Source organism: Aotus nancymaae, unplaced genomic scaffold, assembly GCF_030222135.1.
Source record: "Aotus nancymaae isolate 86718 unplaced genomic scaffold, 86718_ANA_hifiasm-v0.15.2.pri h1tg000046l, whole genome shotgun sequence".
Classification (NCBI taxonomy): domain Eukaryota; kingdom Metazoa; phylum Chordata; class Mammalia; order Primates; family Aotidae; genus Aotus; species Aotus nancymaae.
The window spans coordinates 11,729,893-11,752,717 of record NW_026988460.1 but is presented as its reverse complement, the minus strand read 5'-3'; the positions used below and the strand labels follow the sequence as shown (position 1 = coordinate 11,752,717).

The 22,825-nt window shown below is 36.3% G+C and overlaps 1 protein-coding gene across 9 annotated transcripts in view; it reads right to left on the bottom strand.

Moving 5' to 3' along the window:
* The window catches only part of LOC105728198 (contactin-4), a 973,166-nt gene that overhangs the window by 522,113 nt on the left and 428,228 nt on the right, over window positions 1–22,825 (bottom strand). Inside the window, exon 1 of one of the 9 annotated variants that reach the window (XM_064361943.1) lies at window positions 10,622–10,788. The exons of the other annotated variants lie outside the window; for them this stretch is intronic. The gene's annotated coding sequence lies outside the window, so the exon portion shown is untranslated. Of the gene's footprint in view, window positions 1–10,621; window positions 10,789–22,825 lie in introns of those variants that run through there. 9 annotated transcript variants of the gene reach the window in all.

Genomic DNA, 22,825 nt, shown 5'->3' with positions numbered 1-22,825 from the left:
TAACAGTTTACGAAATTCTCAATGAGTTCATGTCCTTTTTAGGGACATGGATGAATCTGGAAACCATCATTCTCAGCAAACTGACACGAGAACAGAAAACCAAACACTGCATGTTCTCACTCATAGATGAAAATTGAACAATGAGAACACATGGGTACACGGAGGGGAACATCACACACTGGGGTCTGTTGCGGGATGGGGAGCTAGGGGAGGGCCAGCAGGGAGCCGGACGCTTGGGGAGGGATAACACTGGGAGAAATGCCTGATGTAGGTGACGGGGGATAGAGACAGCAAACCACCATGGCATGTGGGTACCTATGCAACAATCCTGCTAGATCTGCACATGTACCCCAGAACTTAAAGTACAATTAAAAAAAAAAAGAAAAGAAATTCTCACTTCTAAGTAGCCTGCCCCTCAAGGCCATTCTCTACACTCCACCCATAGCTATATTACCATAGTACAACTCTGATCAAGCCTCCAACTTTCCACCGACATAATATACCTTTACAAAGTCAGTAAAGACCTGCTTAATCCAACTCTCATTAATCTCTGCAGCATAAATCTATATTAGAGTCATACTATGTGTTGGCTTGATACATCAGGCAATCTTGTCTCCTTACCTTTGTACCTGCTGTTCCTCTGTCTCTTCCCCTCTATGATTAGCTTCAAATTTGTAGCTTAGATGAATGAACTTGAGCTAAAAGCTTTCTCTGATCTCATAATAATGGTTTAGTACTTCTCATATGTTGTATGCTGGATTCTGGATGCTGTCAAATATCCAGAATCCAGCATGTAATAGTCTAACCTTTGTCTTTATGCCTTTGTTACTATCAATGCCTTAAAGGGAAAGGCAAAGTCTCTCTCATTCATTAATCAGTGTGCTTAGAAAATATCATACATGGTAAATTCATGTTGAACTGATTTAAACTATAATGGATTTAATTACCGAGGAAAAAGCAGAGTAAGGCCAACAGCTCAAATTGTTGGCAGGAATTAATGTGCCAGAACCTAAGGAAGGACTAATCAGAAAATTATTTAGAACCATTTAAGAAGGTTAGTATTTCTCCTGGTTACCTTTGTGGACAAGCGACTCACGAAGTCGACTCAGGGATTTAAAAAGATATTTCAATAAAGATATGCATATGACAATCTAAATAGATATCCAAATGATCAGTTTGGAAACTTGTTTCTAAATCACAGATACCCAAATATATCTGATATGACAAAAAGAATTTCAAGGTCACAAGTGTTCTGGGGAGTGGACTTAGCTAACACAGACAGATGATCACTTTATTGTAAAATGTCTTATAGCTTTTAATAAGATGACACTGAATTTCAGTGTGTAAGAAGAGAGGTATTCTGTGTAGTGTTTCCTAAATTTACTTTTTCATCCATGGGACAAAGGTTCTTCAGAATTCATTTCGGGACCTCATCTGGGACCCCTGTCATGTTTAGCAAAGACTAGCAAACTATGAGCTTTGGCCAAATCCCTTACAAATTATGGCCTAAAGGCCAAATCCCAGACCCTAAGGCCAAAAGTCTAATATCTGTTTTTGTAAGTAATATTGGAATGCATCAATGCTTGCTCATTTCGGCGTTGCCTGTGACTGCTTTTTTGATACGACAGCAGAGGCAAGTAGTGTGACAAAAATCATATGTCCCATAAAATAAAAAGAAAATATTTACTACCTACCTATTTACAAGAAAGTTTGCCAATTCTTAATTTTCAGTAATTTTTTTTTTCTTTTCTCAAGATTTAATTTAAAAGTTTCCTCTGGGTACGACAGGGGTTTACCTAAAATCAGCTGGCCTCACTGCTGATGTGTTACTCAAAATTGTTGTAATTTGTTGCAAGATGAAATGTCCCACAAACTGGAGAAAGTATCACGGAGCTGACCAGTGGTACTTTCTAAAGTGAAACCCAGACTAAGCAAAGTATGTTTGGATTTTTTTGCTCTAAATCCTGTTTAGAAATTAATATATATTATAAAACTAGCAAGTTAAAACTTACACATATAAACACATTTACTGAAAGGAAGTCTGAAACTAATACCTTTAAATACCTTATTTGGATAGAGAATTCATTAAAACACTAAACATACCTGAAATTTTAGTGAAGACAACTGAATTTTTATTCGATAACTTGAAAAACAAATCATACTGGTATCCTAAAATACCTAAAGTACTTCATTATAAAGATTAATTTTGATCAGACAGGAATAGAGCTGAACAATGTTTGTGATATAGATTAACTGAGATATCAATTCATATACTGTACATTGATTATTCAGATAACTTTTTTTAGTTCAATTTGGTAGTTATGGAAAACACATAGTTTTAACTCCTGGTAAAAATGACCCTTTTGTGTTTCTTCAGTTGTAAATGCATATAATTAAACTAACTAATCTATTGGTTTGGTTCAAGACATATTCAACATTATTTTCTAAGTGGCTAGAATCAACCTATTTGATCAGTTTAACAGAAAATAGTAAAATGAAAAGAAATAATTCAGTTAATAATAACTTTTGGTGATATATTTGCAGAAATAAATATTTCCTCTGTTTTCATAATTCAGTTTGAAACCCAGTTTTCATATGCTTTTCTCTTCCTCATCCTTTTCAGACTCCATCTTCCCCTAAAATACTGGAAGATACTGTTACTGGTTTCTGGCTCTGGTCCCTTTCTCCCTGTGTGTTAGTAACCATCATATTTGACATTTGATCCCTTAGGACACACTGTTGAATGCCTTTAGGCTCCTTTTAGAAGCCAATGTTGTTATTGGAGTTTTGATATTTATTTCAAGGCAGTTCTTTAACTATAGAGTTTTAAAATAAAGAACTTTGGTTTCCATATTCTTGTTCTTGAGATGGGTGGCCCAAATGCATCTTACATATTAAATGAGTTCAACTATATGTACTGTGAAAAAGAATAAAAACAAGTACATCAAAACATACCTACAGAGATAGAACACTGTAGATACTACATGCACTGGAATGAGTGCTAGTTGGGACATAAAAATCCAGTCTACCTCCCTTCTCATGGGAGGTTTCAGTTCTTGTATCTCTCAAATAATGTATCTCCCCAGGCTGAGTATGATTCTTCTCTTTAAAGATACAACAAATTTTTAAGACATGGTTCCTAAACTCAAGCCAATTACATTGTGTGGTGTTTAACCAATAACCTGGTGATCTACCCTAAACCTGGAAGAAAAATTTGCCGTATGGAATCACTGTGAGTTAACACATTGGTTTCCATTTGGACACCATCATATTACAGGTAAGACAAGTACTTGCCAAGGACGTCAAATGGTCCTCAAGGAAACACAGTGAGTAAGTGACAGAGACCAGACTGAAACTCCAATCTCCAGATGCCTACTCAACACTTCACCATGCTGTAGCACTTTGCCTTCCTTACAGACCATCTACAGTCAAATTTCACTGACGCTTCTGAATACATCTTCCAATCTCCCTGGCATACAACCATTTTCCATCAAATTGGTTTTTCCAGTCAGCAGCTTGCTGCATATTGTACTGCCTGCATAGCTTTGTTTTGACAGTTTCCTCCGCCCCATACCTGCCTTTTAAAGTAAAATCTCCTCTTTGACACCCAGCTCCCCTTCCAAACATATAACATTTCTAGATGTCCACAGATCAAAGTTACTACTTCTCTGAATAATAAATCACCTTTTTCCAGTGCTACTTGTCAAATCCCAATTTATAACTGCATATTAGTCCCTTAGTTATGACGTAAGGTCTTTAATGTTAGGTAGAGTACATATGTTTTTAAATTTTACTTCCCCCACAACATGATCAGAATTTTGGCTTGTACCCTGCAGGTACCAAACCTATGTTCCTGAATTTACAAGAGCAGACAAATGTTTCTGTTGACATCTGTATTTTCCAGAACTTATTCTTTAACCTTTTCTTTAATAGTCCAAAGGATTGAAATTGTTTTTCTGTGAGCTCTGGAATTTTCCCTGATCACTAGCATTCCTAAAACACTTTTCTATTGGTTTTCTACTGAAACACCTGGATGTTCTTGTTTTTTGTTTTATGTTTGTAAACGTACCATGTGTTTTAACCAATTGCAGGCTAGATATATGAACCCATTTAAGTGAGGCTTGGTGCTCCTTTACTCTGGCCTAGCTTATCGTAAGACTTAGGCCAGGTGCAGTGGCTCACAACTGTAATCCCAGTACTTTGGGAGTCCCAGGTGGTCAAATCATGAGGTCAAGAGATCGAGACCATCCTGGCCAACATGGTGAAACCACATCTCTACTAAAAATACAAAAATTAGCTGGATGTGGTGGTGCACGCCTATAGTCCCAGCTACTCAGGAGGCTGAGGCAGGAGAATCACTTGAACCTGGGAAGTGGAGGTTGCAGCGAGCCGAGATAGTGACATTGCACTCTAGCCTGGTAACAGAGCAAGACTCAGTCTTAAAACAAAATAAAACAAAACAACAACCAAAAAAACATACTTAGTTCACCTTAAATATATTTATGCCTTAATTTATATATTGAGAAAATTATTTTCCTTAATAGAGTGGACAGTAAAGACAAATAGTTTTGTTTTCATGAAAAGAAAGAAAAAGTATCTTCTTTTAAGTAATGGTCAGGTAGCAAGACATTCTGAATATCCATTGTATCCCATTTTACTTCCTCTCTGATGTTCCCCCTAGTCTCACTCTCCACCCTCAAGTAGGCCAGTGTCTATTCTTCCCCTCTTTGTGTCCATGCGTTCACTTATAAGTAACAATATGCAGTAGCAATATGCAGTACTCAGTGTTCTGTTCCTGCAATTAGTTTGCTTAGGATGATGGCCTCTAGCTCCATCTATGTTGCTGTAAAGGACATTATCTTGTTCTTTTTTTTTTTTTTTTTGGCTGCATAGTATTTTATGGTATATATGTACATTTTCTTTATCTAGTCTACTGTTGATAAACATTTAGGTTGGTTTCATGTCTTTGTTATTGTGAATAGTGCTGCAATGAATATATGCAGGCATGTGTATTTAGGGCAGAATGATGTGTATTTCTTTGGGTATATAACCTGTAGTGGGATTGCTGGGTCAAATGCTAGTTCTGTTTTAAGTTCTTTTACAAATCACCACACTGCCATAATGGCTGAACTATTTACATTCCCACCAGCAGTGTATAAGTAATCCCTTTTATCCTGCAACTGTACTAGCATCTGTTATTTTTTGACTTTTTCATAAAAGCCATTTTGACTGGCATGAGATAGTATCTCATTGTGATTTTGATTTGCATTTCTTTAATGATTAGTGATGTTGAGCATTTTTTATATGATTGTTGGCTGCAAGTATGTATTTTTTTTTTTTGAAAAGTGTTTGTTCATGTCCTTGGAATTAAAAGCTATAGAGTGGCAAGCTGGATAAGAAAGCAAGACCCAATGATATGCTGTCTTTAAGAGAGACCCACCTCACATGCCATAACACCCATAGGCTCAAAATAAAGGGATGGAAAAAAAATGTACCAAGCAAATGGAAAGCATAAAAAAATAAAAAAAGAAGTTGCTATCCTAATTACAGACAAAACAGACTTTATACCAACAAAGATAAAAAAAGACAAAGAAAGGCATTATGTAACAGTAAAGGATTCAATTCAATAAGAGGACCTAACTACCCTAAAAATATATGCAACCAACAAAGGGCACCTAGATTCATAAAGCAAGTTCTTAGAGATCTATGAAGAGACTTATATTTCCGCACGATAATAGTGGGAGACTTCAACGCCCCACTGACAGCAGTAGAGAGGTAAGTGAGGCAGAAAATCAACAAAAATATTCAGGACCTGAACTGAATACTTGACCAAATGGACCTAAAAGACATCTACAGAACTCCTCACCCCAAAACAACAGAGTACATATTCTCATCTCCACATGCCACATATTCTAAATTTGACCACACAATTGGACATAAAACAATCCTCAGGCAAATGCAAAAGACCCAAAATCATAGCAACCACACATTCAGACTACAGCACAACAAAAATAGAAATCAATACTAAGAAAATGGCTCAAACTCATACAATTACCTGGAAATTAAACAACCTGCTGCTAAATGACTTTTGGGTAGATAATGAAATTAAGGCAAAAATCAAGAAATTCTTTGAAAATAATAAGAACAAAGATACAACATACCACGATCTCTGGCACACAGCTAAGACAGTGTTAAGAGAAAAGTTTATAGCACTAAACACCCACATCAAAGATTCAGAAAGACCTCATATTAACAACCTAACATCACAACTAGAGGAAACAGAGAAGAAAGAATAAACTAACCACAAAACTAGCAGAAGATAAGAAATAACCAAAATCAGAGCTGAACTGAAGGAAACTGAGATGTGAAAAACCATACAAAAGATCAATGAATCCAGGAATTGGTTCTTTGAAAATATTAAGATAAATAGACTGCTAGACTAATTAAAAAAAAAAAAAAAAGAGCAGAGCTCCAAATAAACAAATTTAGACCCCACAGAAATAGAAGGAACCCTCAGGGACTACCATGATCACCTCAATGCACACAAACTAGAAAATCTAGAAGAACTGGATAAATCCCTGGACACATACAATCTCCCAAAACTGACCCAGGAAGAAACTGAATCCTGTACATTGTTTTATTTTCCCAATTATAAGTTTCTTGAGGACAGAAACTCATATTATTTTTATTCAACCACAGTGTTTCCTCCTATTTTTTGTATCCCATCAGAATGCCTAGCACAGTATACTTTAAAGGTGTTTAAAACATTTGTTGATTTCTTGATGACTGACAATATTCTATTCAACTATTTTTGGTGGGAGTAGGCTTGTTTAAAAATAAGCTTGGATTCTTGGATGGCCACAGTCTTCTTATAATTGCATAAGAACAGTCTTTCTTCCCATGTTCTCCAAGGAGGACTAAGGCACTGAGGAGTGTGTCTCCATCATTTACCAAAATACTTAAGCCTGATCTATGAATAATTGTAAAATATAGAGACACCACTGGCTGTCATGGAACGATCATGAATATTGGCAAGTGGGGTCTGAGAAAGATTTAATTTTATTTGTTAGGATTACAGGTAGTATCAGCTTCTTGATTTGTAAGTGTAAAGATATAAAAATATGTAACTAACTTAAGAAAGGTTTCTGAATTAACAAATTAACAATAAGGATTCTCTTGTGTGTTCTCAGAGGAAAAAAGAGGACAGATGTATCCAAAATATGCAAAGTACAATGTCTACCACAGAGAGGCTTGTCGCTTCTTTACCTTCATACAAAGACAGCTCTTAATTGAAATTTTTTTTTGAAGTCCACTGTGTGGAAATCACCAGATTATATTTGTCTTAATGTATGCAAGAAAACAACACTTAAACAGCTTAAATACTCAATGTATAATACAAGACTAAATAATGTATTAACAATAGAGAAAATACCATTGTGATTCTTAATTCAGTCTTGAACCATTTGTGAACACAGCACAGCGTTTTCTTTTTCTGTCTGTCCCATGAACTCTCTGCAAAATCTAAATGCATACTAAGGAAAGAGAAATGAAGTGGCAGAGGTGGAGCAATGAAATTGTCTTGTTTTGGCTACCTATTATCCCTATGGAAGCTACAAATCGATGAAGCTGTGAAGTCTGTGAGCTCCAACTGGCCTCTGGGATCTCCAAAGATGAATGTACAGCAAAGTCCCGAGCTAAACCCTTATTCACTGTTATCCCTTCGCAGGGCCCAAATCCCAGGTGACACAGAACTCTGGCTAAGTGGAACAGACACTAAGACAGAAACACTTGATTGCACTTGGACTCCCACAACTGCCTCTCAAGCATGCCTTATTATTGTTTATTAAATGGGGTTCCTCTGGGTTTGATTTTTAAAGGTTGCTTCTGAATCTGAGTGCTTTAAGTGAACAGCTCTGTCTTCACCTGGTGACTCTTTCGAGCATAGGATTAGGTGCTTAGTTCTTTATTACAACAGCAATAACATTAGAGTTCTGTTCCTTTCAGGTCAAAATATAGCCTCTGTTATTTTTCAAACTAATGGTAGCCATTGAGCTATATATTTTCTGTAACTGACAAAATATAGGTTTCTCAGAGCAGTGAAGAACTAAATAAATTGTAAAGATTTATTTTGGTGCATCCTACGGCATGTCCATGTATACAACCTGGGTGTGACCTTTCATAAAATTAACGTGTGTTAATGCTGATGATTTCTATTTCTATTCTATTAATGCATGTTCAATATAGTGACAACATAAAGGGTGGAAGTGTCTCTTTTAAAGCCCATCATGAATACAACATAGGCATCATCAGTTGTTTTCTGATCTTCTAGTTTCATAGAGAACACTGAGTGAGTCCCCTTACTGAATCCTGACCTGCTATCTGGCCCAGGAAACATGCCACTCACTCCCCAGAACAGCTAACACAACATTTTGCCTTCTTCCATTTGACTCAAGTGGCAATTCTGCCAGTTCATTTACGAGAGAAGAAAAGTGCCACAAAGCATCTCTATGATGACAGAAGCCTCATGCTGTGAGTTGATCTTGCCACCCTGAAACGAATCTGGAAATATTTGTACCTTAATCTCCTGCAGAAATAAACCTTCCAAAGCTCTCGATCTGACATTCAGCAAAATTTGTACTATATCAGCTGTTGCTAGGCACACTGTTAGGAATAGAAAGAAAATGCAGAAGCTTAAATCCTGTGTCTTGGAGATTATTTCTGGTTTATATTCTTTGCAGAAGATTTTCTGGTACTAGTTCATTACTGACATTCTGTCTCCTAACCTATACTATTCTCTCTTGGCTATTTCTCTTCCTTTGGCCTTAAATCACAACTCACAATCAAACCTTTTAACCTGAATTCATGGAAGTCCTGTTTTGCTTATCTGACTTTTAGAGATTTTGAAAATGTAATTGCAGGCTTCTTATTTATCCAGGAGATAAGACTGGTGGCTGAGAGGCCAGTTGGCTGCTGCTATTTCACTGTCAGTCCTACTTCTAGCATCCTTGCTGATCTTATCAAGAAGAGTTACTCCCCACATAATTTAACCAGCTGTTATGTCCAGGCTAAAAATAAAAATGATGTCGCTAATGTGACAGCAGAAGGCAAGGGGCACTCTGCTACTGACCCAAAGGTAGATTGATACCTGCAGAGTGTCCTGTACCAGGTCACTATATACACTGGTAGTTAGTTTTAATGGAATAAATGTAGTCTCTACATTGCTCGTTTAAAATATTTGGAAGCACTGTGCAATGCCTTTTAGTTTCACAACCTAATTCCACAGAGATAAACATTAGAGTTGCCAAGGTCAGTGGCCCTGCCTAATGGTTCCCAGAGAGCCAGTCAAGATGGCGTCTCCACTCGCTGCAAACTAATTAAGAGTTGAAGAAGGCCTCCAACACAGTGGCACTAGCACAACCTCCCTCAGCACATATTTTTGCCCTTGGCGGTCTGAGAACAATCTGACATATACTCTGGTAGATGCCACTGTGCTTGCTTCAGCAAATTTAAGCGGCTCTACACTTTGCCATTGACTGCCAATTAATTTTAAACCAAATGTCTTGGAGAGGTTATGTCAGGTATCCTGAGAAAATGATATGTGACAAATATAAGATAAACAGTGTTGTGAACAGTGAATAGTCTTAAAATTCTGAAGTTTACCTTCTATCGTACCTACTTTAGGGAGAAGGAAGCTTTGCTAAGTGCTATCAGAATTTTTTATCAACCTTGCCTATCCTGTATGATTCCTTAATATGGAAAAAACTGTTTTACTCTTGACTTACTTGAAAAATAGGGTGCATAATAGAATACTGAGAGGCTTTGTTGGTATAAAAAAGTATTGAATACATAAATGACTATATGGTTTAATATTATCTATTTTTTATAGCCTCACCTTACTCCAGAAAAAGAAAAAAACTAAGAAAAGTGCCCTAGAATGCCCATACTCCACATTTCCGATAACCATTAGCCAAAGTTGCCCTGTGCAAGTATGACCCCTAATGTGAAGGTACTATACTGAAGATTTTACAAAATTCAAATTAGTTTAAGGGTGCAAACAAATAATTCCCTAGATACCCTAAATCTGGCCCCCAGTCCCAGAAAATAGCTGTAGAAAGCTAGGAGATTAGACTAGGCAATATGGACTTGGGTGCAAGTAGTAACATGTAATAAGTGAAGAAATCTCATAAGCCTCAGTTTACTTATATGCAAAACAGATGCTTTGAAATCCTTATATGTTTTTCAATATTGCTGCACTCTCCAACATAACATCACAGGTGCAGTTGGTAAAGCTGTCAATTTGACAATTTTGGCTGCTTCCCTTCTTCCTACTTGATCCTTTTCATTTATGTCCACTCAATTAATGGACAAATAAACAGAAAAGTTAAGTAAGCACAGGGCATAAACTACTTAATAAACCTCGGATCACAACAAATAAAATACATCAAACATTGTTAAAATTTGTACTTTTCCTTGTAATTGGACCCTGAATATTTTTGACTCACAATTACTTATTAGATTGTTTATGAAATTGACAATTTAATAACTATTCTTCTATATTTTATGAACATGATCCACATTAGGATTTCTATAGACAATGAATAAATCATATTGAAACACCTACCACTTATTCAAAGAAACTGTCCCCAGCAGTAGGCAATATCTTATGGCATTCAGTACTTGGAGTAGAAGCAGGATTAAAAAAAATTATATTCCCCCACCGTCTTTTCTCCTCTCTGCTCTATAACCACACACCTCCACTCTCTCAGTTGACTGCTTTCTGTTTTGCTGCAAGAGAAATTAACACTCCATGCCCACGAGACACATGCCTCCAAACTAGCTGTTTGGAGACTCAGCTGAGTAGTGCCAAGCAACGTGATGCAATTCCATGTAATCAAACCTTGGGTGCATGTTAACATTCAACCATACCTACCTTCAAGTTTATTATTAATAACAAGAGGAAATAAACTTCCAAAGGGAGGCAAATAAATTATATGGCTAGTAATTTATGATTGTTTCTATGGATAGATCTTACAACCCCAATTTTTATATTATCTATTAGTTGGCTGAAAAAATATTTGCTGATATACACACACAGGACACTGATGAAACAGATTATGGCATATTATCTTATACTCTGCCACTTTCACTTTAATAATAGATTACCTATATTATTAAAAGATATTCTCTCAATATCATTATTGAGTCTGCAAGGGAAGAATATTAGATAACTCTTGAGTTCCCTCCTATTTCAAACCCTGCAAGAGTACAGTAATCACTGGTATTTTATAGTATGCAAAGTAGCATTTTCTTGAAGCAAACTGTTTCCTATCCTGAATATCAGTTATCAGAAGGGAAAAAAATACCACTTTATCTCAAAAATTCTATATCGTCTTTGAAGTACATAGATGTCCAGCATTAGGCAGCAAAGCTTGGGAATCTGTTTACTTGTAACATTAATTTCATGTGTTTTCCTTTATTGTGAAAAAGATAAAAAGAAATCAAGTTAATAAAACTAGAACACCTCATTGATTTTTGCATCAAGCCTATGTGGTAAAGAACAAAAAGTCAAAGTTTGCTTTCCAAGTGTAAATAACATGGACTTCTTCTTATATTGACTCTCTTTGGGATTTATACCTAGGGCATTTCTAAATACTTTTGTTCTCAAGATTATTATAATAAGTGGAGATTAAGGAAAAAATAATGAAGTTGGTAAACTAAGAAAAATCTCATTTGTTTCCAACACACATGTCTCAAAAGAAGTTAGTGCCAATTGACAGAGAATTTAAAGACAAAGCATTAGGTTCCAGGAATGGGGCAAGCTGAGGTGGATATGAACAGCTAAAGCATTCACCTGATAAAGTACACAAAACAGTCAGAAAATCAGAATTCTGATTACTAAAATTTAGCATTAAATTGAATCTTATCTGTATATTACTGTTTTCTATATAGCTGGTTTATGCTAATTTCAGGAACAAATTGCCAACCTAAATTAATTTCACTATTATCTTGCTTATGAATAATCCTTATGAAAATAATTACAGAATATCAACAAAGCTTTATAACCTTTGACATATCCTTCTTAAGGTTAGGATAGCTATAGGTTCTACAGCACATATTCCAATAGCTTAAAGCTAATAATTCCCCAAATGTTCAATAATGGGGAGTACTTACATCAGTAATATTTTGGGCATATATATTTGATGGAAAATTGTATGGGGACTCCAAATATTCCATAAAGGTACTATAAAAGTAAATATATCTGTAAGATATCAAGTAATAAATCAAAGTAAAGAACACTGGGGGTCTGTGTGTGCATATGTATGTTAGAAATTCATAACATATGTGGAAGACAGTGTGGCGATTCCTCAAGGACCTAGAAATAGAAATTCCATTTGACCCAGCAATCCCATTACTGGGCATATATCCAAAGGATTATAAATCGTTCTACTATAAGGACACATGCACACGAATGTTCATTGCAGCACAGTTTACAATAGCAAAGACCTGGAACCAACCCAAATGCCCATCGATGATAGACTGGACAGGAAAAATGTGGCACATATACACCATGGAATATTATGCAGCCATCAAAAACGATGAGTTTGCGTCCTTTGTAGGGACATGGATGAACCTGGAAACCATCATTCTCAGCAAACTGACACAAGAACACAAAATCAAACACCACATGTTCTCACTCATAGGCGAGTGTTGAACAATGAGAACACATGGACACAGGGAGGGGAGCACTATACACTGGGGTCTGTTGGGGGGGAGTGGGGGGGACAGTGGGGGGGTGGGGAGTTGGGGAGGGATAGCATGGGGAGAAATGCCAGATATAGGTGAAGGGGAGGGAGGCAGCAAATCACACTGCCACGTATGCACCTATGCAACAACCTTGCATGTTTTTCACATGTACCTCAAAACCTAAAATGCAATTAAAAATAAATAAATAAATAAAAAATAAAATTAATTTTAAATTTAAAAAAAAAGAAATTCATAACATGTATGTTAGAAATTCATAAAATACATGTGCATTGGTGAAAACTACGCATGAATACTTAAGAAAAATAACTACCATCAGGAATGATTATATTCTATTTCTTTTTTATTCACTCCTGTTTTTAAAATTTAGTCAATTTAAGAATTTTATAACATAAAAGTATATAAAACAGCAGTTAGGAAAGTTGACAAGTAAAATAGATAGCTTCAGATGTAAACCAGATTACATCCCCACTCTGCAGAATTTTTAACTATTAATACAATTAGAGATATTATTATATTAATATATATCAAACTGAATGGCCTTTTTTTTTTAATTTGGGAAATACCTATATATACTAAAACTATTAGAACTAACATAGAAACATATTTACTGACGCAGAAGAATATCCAAAATGCATTGCTAAGTAGATAAAGAATAGTTTTATGCAATGTTGGGGAAAGGGATTAATTCCACAGTTTACTCCATGACTTTGCTAGGGCTGCTGTAACACATTAACATCAACTGAGTGACTTAAACAAGAGAAATGTATGGTGTCAAAGTTCTGAAGACTAGAAGTCTGAGATCAAAGTGTCAGTGGGGCCATGTTCCCTCTAAAGGCACCAGGAAAAGGTCTCTTTCTTTCTACTTAGCTTCTGGTAGTTTCCTGGCTTGTGCAAAATAACTCTAATCTTCACATGGTGTCTTCCCTGTGTGTCTATTTGTGTCCAAATTTCCCCTTTTTATAAGGACACCAGTAATATGACATTAGGGATCCACCATACTTCTATATGATATAACCTTAACTAATTATATCTGCAACATCCTTATTTACAAATAAGGTCATATTCAGGTATTCTGGGGGTTAGGCCTTCAAAACAGATGAATTTTTAGGTGGGGAGGAGCACAATTCATTCTGTAAAGTTTACTTATGGAAAGAGACTTGATGGGAGGAAGAGAGTTTCATTCCACTTGCAGAAGGAGTGTTATTGGAGATGCACCCCCAATTACTTTCTTTTCAGCTTTCCTCACTTCCAGAGAAAGATAAATAACTGAAGCAAATATTTATGATGGGTAAATATGTGGATAAATGAATAGATGAATAGCAATTTTTTAATTCATCTCTCTAGAAAGTCTTATGATCTTGGTCCATAAGACCAATGAACTTCCCAAATTTTGGAGAGTAGCTAGTGGTAAGGATGAATTTGATATCCTGAGTCGTAAAATGTCAAGTTCCCTTAGAAGTATGTTACTCTGCTCCAAGCAGATACGTATGACAAATAATTTGAACAGTGGACAGTTTTCATCAGATGTAGGCAAAATCTTTACATTCAGTGAGACATATGAGGAAAGATGCAGGTGAACAAGCAGATCCAAATACCTAAAACTTTAAAGACAACATAAAGGATCCTGGTGATGAATAGAAGGACTGAGGATCCTGAAGTCCCAAGGTTTGGAATCTATTTTCAGATATTAGCCTTTAGACTTTCTAGGCACTGTCTCTGACTGACCAAATCTAGGCTACACCTACTGTCTTAATGGATTCGTAGGAACCTCTGTGACTAAAGCAGTTATATATCTTTGGGACAGTATTCCAATTGTCTATGTGGCTTCACACCAGTAGCAATATAGTGCATGAAAACATGCAATACAAGATTTCCTAAATTTCCCCTATAGAATGCATGTGCATAAAACACAATGTTTCCCCCAAAATTTAGGAATCCACTGCATCTCTTTATATACTACAGTGGCATGCAGTACAGATGCCTGTGGGTTAAGATTTAATTCCATACTCCTCATACATTAGGCACAAAAACCCTACATGGTATAGAGTGCCTTTTATATCATTTTATAGATGAGACAAACTGAGGAGAGAAAAAGTTGAGCAATATTCTCAAAGTCCCAATGGTCAAGCACTAAAGCCAAGATCTAAACTATATGGTGGTATTTTAGAATCTGGGCTCTTCAACATACTGTTCTACAACATCTACGCAATATCAAATGTTGCACTTGCAAAGTAGAGAAAAAAGAGACTACCTTTGCTAAACTAGAAAAATTGCTAGGCCTTGATATCTGAAAAATATATTCATTTTTAGGGCTGGCTATGTCATGCCTATAATCTCACCATTTTGGGAGGCCAAAGCAGGAAGATGACTTGAAGCCAGGAGTTCAAGACCAGCCTAGGCAATAAAGTAAGACCTAGTCTCTACCACACACACACACGCACAAAATATTTAAAAAATATTTTTTCAGGGCTCAATTTCAGTGTACTACTTTGATATGATCTTACCTTGATAGGGTCAATTGTTTTTATGGTATGTACTTGAGAAAACTAATTCAATATTTTCAGCATAGGGCAATGACTTCAGGTCAAGCTCTTTCCAAAACGTGAATTAAATAAAAAGTGGTCTCAGTATATGAAGTCAAATATCACCACCAGTCATTCAGGAGATACAATAATAATTTCAGCTCTATAAATGTGATTTAGCCTAAAAGCAGTAGGATTAGCCTTAAAAACTGGGATGAAAGAATGTATTTGAGTAAACTTTCTGTCCAGTTGAACTTTGTGGATTTGAAATTTACCCATAGATCTAGATGGTTTTTAAAAGGTTCCCAGATATATAAATGTCACCTTTGAGTTATATGTTGGGAGATGTGGTTCTGAACTGCTTCACCCTTAAATCCCTGAAGATTGGAGAGTCCTGTGGACAGTTCTCTAAAGAAAATGAGGTTTTAAATGCAACATGGTGGCAATCGGATCTTTCATCTACTGCTATTCTTAGTGTCACAGAAAATCTACTCATAGCTCTTTCTTGGCACTAATAGCAAAAGGGTGAGCTTGCTCTTTGAAGCAGAATATTCAAAAACACAGCTTTGGGAAAATGGAGGATTTCTCCAGGCTTCCAGACTGTCAAAGACTTCCAGATTAGCCCTTTCACAGATAAGTCTCAAAAATTCTGAAAGTGTGCTACTAAAAGGGATATTTTTGACTCAGTCTATTTTGAGAGGGTCTTTTAAACATGCTTGGACAAACAAAGGCGTTCTCTTCTTGTTAAAATGTTCAAAAACATAATAGAAGAAAAAACATCAAAATATAAAACTATCAAATCCGACAGGGATCCTTTTTAAGGTTTAACGTAAAGAAACAGGGTTCCTCTTAACATTTAGGAAGAGATTGGAACGTAGGAGTTTCTATTATAAAAAGGGTAGTCTAATCAACATATGAACTGGGACGTGATATAATTACCAAATACTCTGAACAAAAAGCAAGCAAATCTCTCAAGGGGCAAGAGGAGGGCCTTGACGTCAATGAAAATCTCAACAGCAACCTACCTTGTACAGTAGTTGAAGGAGAAAAGTGAAAACTTGAAAGTACACGATTGTTAAAGGAAGAATACAGAAAAACCTATGATCAAATAAAAGGGAATTGAAAACTGAAACCTAGAAATGAAGGGAGGTATCAGGAAGAGCCATATATCTGAAAACAAAGGGAAAGCAGAACACTTGCATCAGAAAGTCATAGCTTTAGAAAGAATTGAGGGCAGATTTAAAAGGGGGTGGATAAAGTATCCAACTGTGGGGGATGTGTCATAAGGACTACCAATAAACTTGTTCTATTTTTGTTGAAGTGCAAGGTTGAAAGGCATCTTAGGGGCAACTAGATCTCAGAAGACACACAGAGGACAAAATAGTCTTTAAATAATAAACAGGTATTCTTATTTAAAGTAATCCTCAGGAAAAGAGGGGATGGGACATAAGCCACACCCAGACTCAATTCTTGCTATTATGTAAAAAGGTGCTCTACAGATGAGGCAAAAGGCTTTGACCTTTTACTTTGTATGTAAAGATAAACCAGGTGGTATGAAGATCCCGTCTCCCCAACACAGTTCTCATTTCAGATGCTAAATCTTGAAAGACATTTCTCCACAGCCACCTAAACCCACACAACAACAATAACAACAATAACAACAGCAGCAGCAGCAGCATACATTTTCCCTCATTTACTGCCAGTCCTCAAGAGTAAAATGGCAGCTTTTAACAAAACTTCAAAGGTGACAGAACAGGGAGCAAAAAGGAAGACAGTGTAAGCAATTAAAACTTCAGAGGACATTCACATACAAAGATGAAACAGGGCCAAGGCTCTGAGGGCATAGCCCTCAGCTGGAAAACAGTGCCAGAGGACATGTAATGACCACAAGGAATCCAGAGTTCACATCAACAGTGCATGGCTAAGATCTCTGCTCAACACACCGTCTCAGAAAAAGCACCAAGCCCAAGGATACCCACACTGCAGCTGCACACAAACTCATTCTTAAGGAATGCCCAGACTGGAGCAGGGATTAAGAAGAACCAATCTGTCTTCTTCGTTTTCTGAGAAAGTAGCCAAAGTTCAGAGAGGTTAATGACACATGTCTGAGTTCATAAAGAAAGTCAACAATGAAAACAAGATTCAAATCTAGAGATTTGGGCAGTGATGAAGCAAAGCAATGATCAAGGATGGTACTCACTGCACATATGCTGCTCTGTTAGCAGCTCCGGTAAACTTGTGAGACTATGATTCCTATAATTTTTTTCAGTAAAGTATCTGCCTCCCAAGCATGGATATATGCCTATTCATGCAAATATTAAAGAAAAAAACATCAGAGAAGTTATTAATTTTTTTCTGTCAAAATATAATCCTATTACTGTATGAGAGAAAAGAGGAAGAAGATGGCTACAGTTACTTTTTTTTTTTGAGACATAGTTTCGCTCTTTTTACCCAGTCTGGAGTGCAATGGCACGATCTCGGCTCACTGCAACCTCCGCCTCCTGGGTTCAAGCAGTTCTCCTGCCTCAGCCTCCTGAGTAGCTGGGATTACAGGCATGAGCCACCGTGCCCAGCTAATACAGTTACTTTTTTAAAAAGGTAAACAACTCTTGTTTTTAAATGACTACCAAAGTTTTCACTTACAGTTTGTAAATTAAGCTTTTTGAGAGTAGAATATATTTTTCAGCTTCCTTTGCTTCCAGTTACTTATGTGCAAAGCAAGAAGTTTTAGAAGTGATTGCTTTTGTAGAACTATATTGTCTTCATTAGTAAATTTCTACTTATAATTTTGATTTTCAAAAATACAGAGTCTAGGGATGGCTACTCTTTTAATTTTTTTGTTCCTGGTATAAACATTTTGCTCAAAAGAAAGAATTCTCCCTTTAACCTGTCATAAGTTAGATGGATGTGATGGTGCACACCTGTGGTCCCAACTACTCAGGCTGCTGAGGTAGGAGGATCACCTGAGCCCAAGGAGGTCAAGTCTGTAGTGAGCCATGATTGCACCACTGCACTCCAGCCCATGGTGACAGGGTGAGATGCTGTCTCTTAGAAAAACAAAAAAACAAAACCCAAAAACATGCCATAAGACCTAGGAAAAAGTATCTCACAAAATAGAGAAATACTAGTCTATTTTACTTCTTTGAACTTTAAACATATAATCTTGTAATAAGCAGGAGATTTATAGGGTACATATTTAACAAAATCAGCCACAAGAATATAGGTTGCAGGAACTCAAGACATGAAAGTCCATTGTGAGTTAAGAAGTCAATTATTCTCAAAACACGGCTTTTGTTAAATTTCAAAAACAGGCAACACAACAATTTCTTATTCCCTAGCATTGTAATGCTGGCTCGGTTGTAATTCTAAAATTTCTCTAAGGTTGAAATTTTCTCTAACAAGATCAAGTATTAGAGTGAACATTGCCACAGGTTATTTCTTCTGGATGTCAGGGACATCACATAAGTTCTTATGACTATCAAGACAGATTTTGACTTGAGTTTGAATTTGTTAAATTGCATGCATTAGCCTCTCAAGGTCATTCATGACCATTAATATGGGGGAGATAATTCCACTCATCAAATGGGATCTTTACTTCTAAAGACAATATAAAGTGGGGGAAAAGGTCAGAAATCTCATGAGGAGAGCCAGGAAAGAGTCACTATTTTCCGTTTAATGGAATAAGGCAGTCAATGGCTGAAAGAGTAAACTGACATCCAATGGCAAGTCATTATACTACTCTCCCGTTTGCAGCTGAGAATTGTGAAAAGAGAACAACATTATTTAGGTCATGTAGTTATTAAATGAAAACAAGCTAGGGGTAACAGCTTGGATCCCTAAAAACTTACTGTCTCCCAGGTTGAAGGCATGGAGAGACAATGGATATGGAGAAGGTCCCTCATTTGTTCCTCCAAACTTCCCTTTGATTAGATTGCTAATTTTTAGAGTTCTGACTATCCCTGAGGAAAACTAAGCAAAATATACCTTCCCGTACCCAGCCCTACCCAACAGAGCTCCTTCCCTTCCCTTGTTTTTCTGGTCCCAAGTGGTCCATGATGAACAGAAAACATCCTGAAGGCAACACCATGTCTCCTTTACTGGTTAATAGAGGAGGATGAGGTAGAATCTCAAGATCTGCCATTGTTTTCCAGCTGACAAGTGAAAATACTTACAAAGATAGTGTATAGTTTAATGTCATCAAACATATTTACTCTTCTTCAGGAGATTCTTTCCCTAGGCTTAGCATCCATTTTTGCATGTCTCTCGTCGCTTCTGTTAGTAAAGATAATCCACTTCCACATGAGTCATCTATGAAGATGGCACAATTCTTTTAATAGCCAAATTAACACAACTGAAAAAACAACGTAAGAGACTGGGAAAGCTTCAACACGTAGTTAAAAACAAGTGAAACTGTAACAGTGGTTTATCTCCTTTTATTCCTGAAATTCAAAAGGAATTATTTCCAAATTATTTCAGACAATAAAGTTTGGAGTAATTTCTTGGCTGAATGACATTTCTTAGATGATGTCCTTTACCCTTTTAAGAATATTATGCAGCCATAAAAAACGATGAGTTCATGTCCTTTGTAGGGACATGGATGAACCTGGAAACCATCATTCTCAGCAAACTGACGCAAGAACAGAAAATCAAACACCGCATGTTCTCACTCACAGGTGGGTGATGAACAATGAGAACACATGGACACAGGGAGGGGAGCATCGTACACTGAGGTCTGTCGTGGGGGGAAATAGGGGAGGGACAGCAGGGGATGGGGAGTTGAGGAGAGATAGCATGGGGAGAAATGCCAGATATAGGTGATGGGGAGGAAGGCAGCAAATCACACTGCCATATGTGTACCTATGCAACAATCTTGCATGTTCTTCACATATACCCTAAAACTTAAAATGCAATTAAAAAAAAAAAGAATAAAAAAGAGATTAAAAAAACATTTTCTCAAGGTTAAAAAAAAATCCTAAATAAATGTTCTCTGAATAATAAAAGGAAAATGCAAATAGCACCTAAAAGATAATGCAATATACAACAGCTAAATTATCCAAGTCCCAATCAATGTGGTTTTAAGAAGAAAACAGGGTATGTTAGTGAAATAAGGAGGTACACTGACAGTGTATTATATTTGGCAAGCAGCGACAGAGCAGAATTTTATTTATTTATTTTGAATAAATTCTAAGTAATGCATATCATGATGAAAATACTGGAGAGACAACCTAGAAAGAGAAGCTCCTATTGCTCTTAAATCAGTGGATTTAATACAAGATTTCTGAAAATCTATACTAGTAACAGCAGAAGGTGATGATTCCACTGCCAGGGAAGAAGTGTGATGATATAGCCCAAGCATCACATGAGGGAAATCTAAAAAGCACAGCATTTTCACGTTTTTCTTTTCACTGATGAAAGTATATCAACTGCAAGGAACTCATCTACTGTACTAGGTCCAAGAAAATAGAAGCTTAACTGGAATCAAACCAGCAGCTGTTAAAGGACCAGGATTTCAAGACATTCTGGTATTATCTATTGTCAGTGATGTCATCATCTTGGTCAACATCATAATCCTCCTCCTCTTCCTTCTCCTTCCCCTCCTCATCATCATATGGTGGTCACCATTACCAAGTTACTCAAACAAGAGTAAATACAATCAAGGTAGCTAAACAGGATATGCATAATTTAGCTTATACAACGATCAACTTACCTGTGCAAGAAGGCATAGCCCTTAAAACCAACAATGTCTCCTCTAAAGTTGATTTCTTGACAGACAGACTGTGTCATTTTATTGGCTCTGTTGTTTGTATATAGCACTTAATATATGTATTATAAATTATAATATATATTATACATTTTCTACTCCATACAAATATCAAAGTGAATAAATATGATCCAGCAATGCCACGACTAGGTATATATCTGAAGGAAAGTAAATCAGTACTATAAAGAGATGTCTGCACTACCATATTTATTGCAGCACTATTCACAATAGCCAAGGCATGGAATCAACGTAAGTATCTATCAACAGATGAATGAATAAAGAAAATATGTATATACACACAATGGAATACTATTCAGCCATAAAAAATAATATCCTCTCATGTGGGGCAACATGGATGACTCCAGAGGACTTTATGGTAAGTCAAATAAGCCAGGCATAGAATGATAAATATTGTATATTCTCACTCATATGTAGAAGATAAAAATTTGATCTCCTAGAAGTAGAGAATAAAGTAGTGGCTTTGAGAGGCTGGGATGAGTGGGGAGAGGAAAGATGGGGAGAAACTGATTAAAGGATACAAAATTCTAGGTACAGAGAAGAAATCAGTTGCACTGTTCTATAGCTCTGTAGGACTACCACAGTTAATAATAATTTATTATATTTTTCAGAAAGCTACAAGAGAGGATTTTGAATGTTCCCAACACAAAGAAATGATGAATGTTTAAGGTGACAGGATACGTTCATTACCCTAACTTGATCACTATACACTGGATGCATTGAAACAATACTATGTACTTCATAAATATGTGTAATTATGTCTCAGTGAAAAAAAATCAAGAAAGAGCTTATTATACTAAAGGTAGAAACAAATTATTACATTGTAGGCTAATGACGGAGTATTAAGAGTTTTCTAAAGGTTGCCATTGAAAGAAACCTTGGCTCACATTCTATCAGGTAAGTGAAAAGATTTGTCTCAATAATACACTTACAGAGCTTTAGCTACCACCACCTATGATCTCAGGAATCCACTATACTCTACCTACTAAAAGTGCTGTTAAAAAATTATGTGTAATAAAATGGGTAAGGTAGTACAATCTCAGACAAATCAGTTTTGGCTTCACCTTGGATTAACTTATTTTAATGTCACAGCATGGTTTTCCTAATAGTGCTATTTTATCATCTAATTGTTTGGGTATGATTTGATCTCTGGTGTATACTGTGTTCATTTTATGGCCAATGCCTTCAGTGGTCATCACTGTAGCTTAACACGGATGATATACCTGTTTTTTCCACATAATAGATGATACACAATCAAAATCCAATTCCAATAAAATAGAAGTAACAATTTCAAATGTAAAATAATAAAATCTTATAGGTTTCCTTTCTGCAGTATGACAAAGAATCAAGACTATAACATCCAGGAGTAGATTAGAACTTAGAAGTCTCTATGGTGAAAGGAAGCAGTCCAATCAACCTATGAACTTGGATTTGATATATTAATAATTACTCAGTACTATGAACAAGAAGCAACCAATTCAGAGACAAGGAGAGGCCTTGACGTCAGTAAAAATCTGAACACTGACTTACCTCACCCCATAGCTGAGGGTGAAAGTGAAAACTTGAAAGTACACTGATTGTTTTAGAAAGAATACAGAAAAAGCCTATGATCAAATAAAAGGGAATTGAAAACTGAAACCTAGAAATGAAGGGAGGTATCAGGAAGGGACACATACCTGAAAACAAAGGGAAAGCAGAACTCCTGCATTAGAGACAGCTTTAGAAAGAATTGAGGGCAGATTTAAAAGGGGGTGGATAA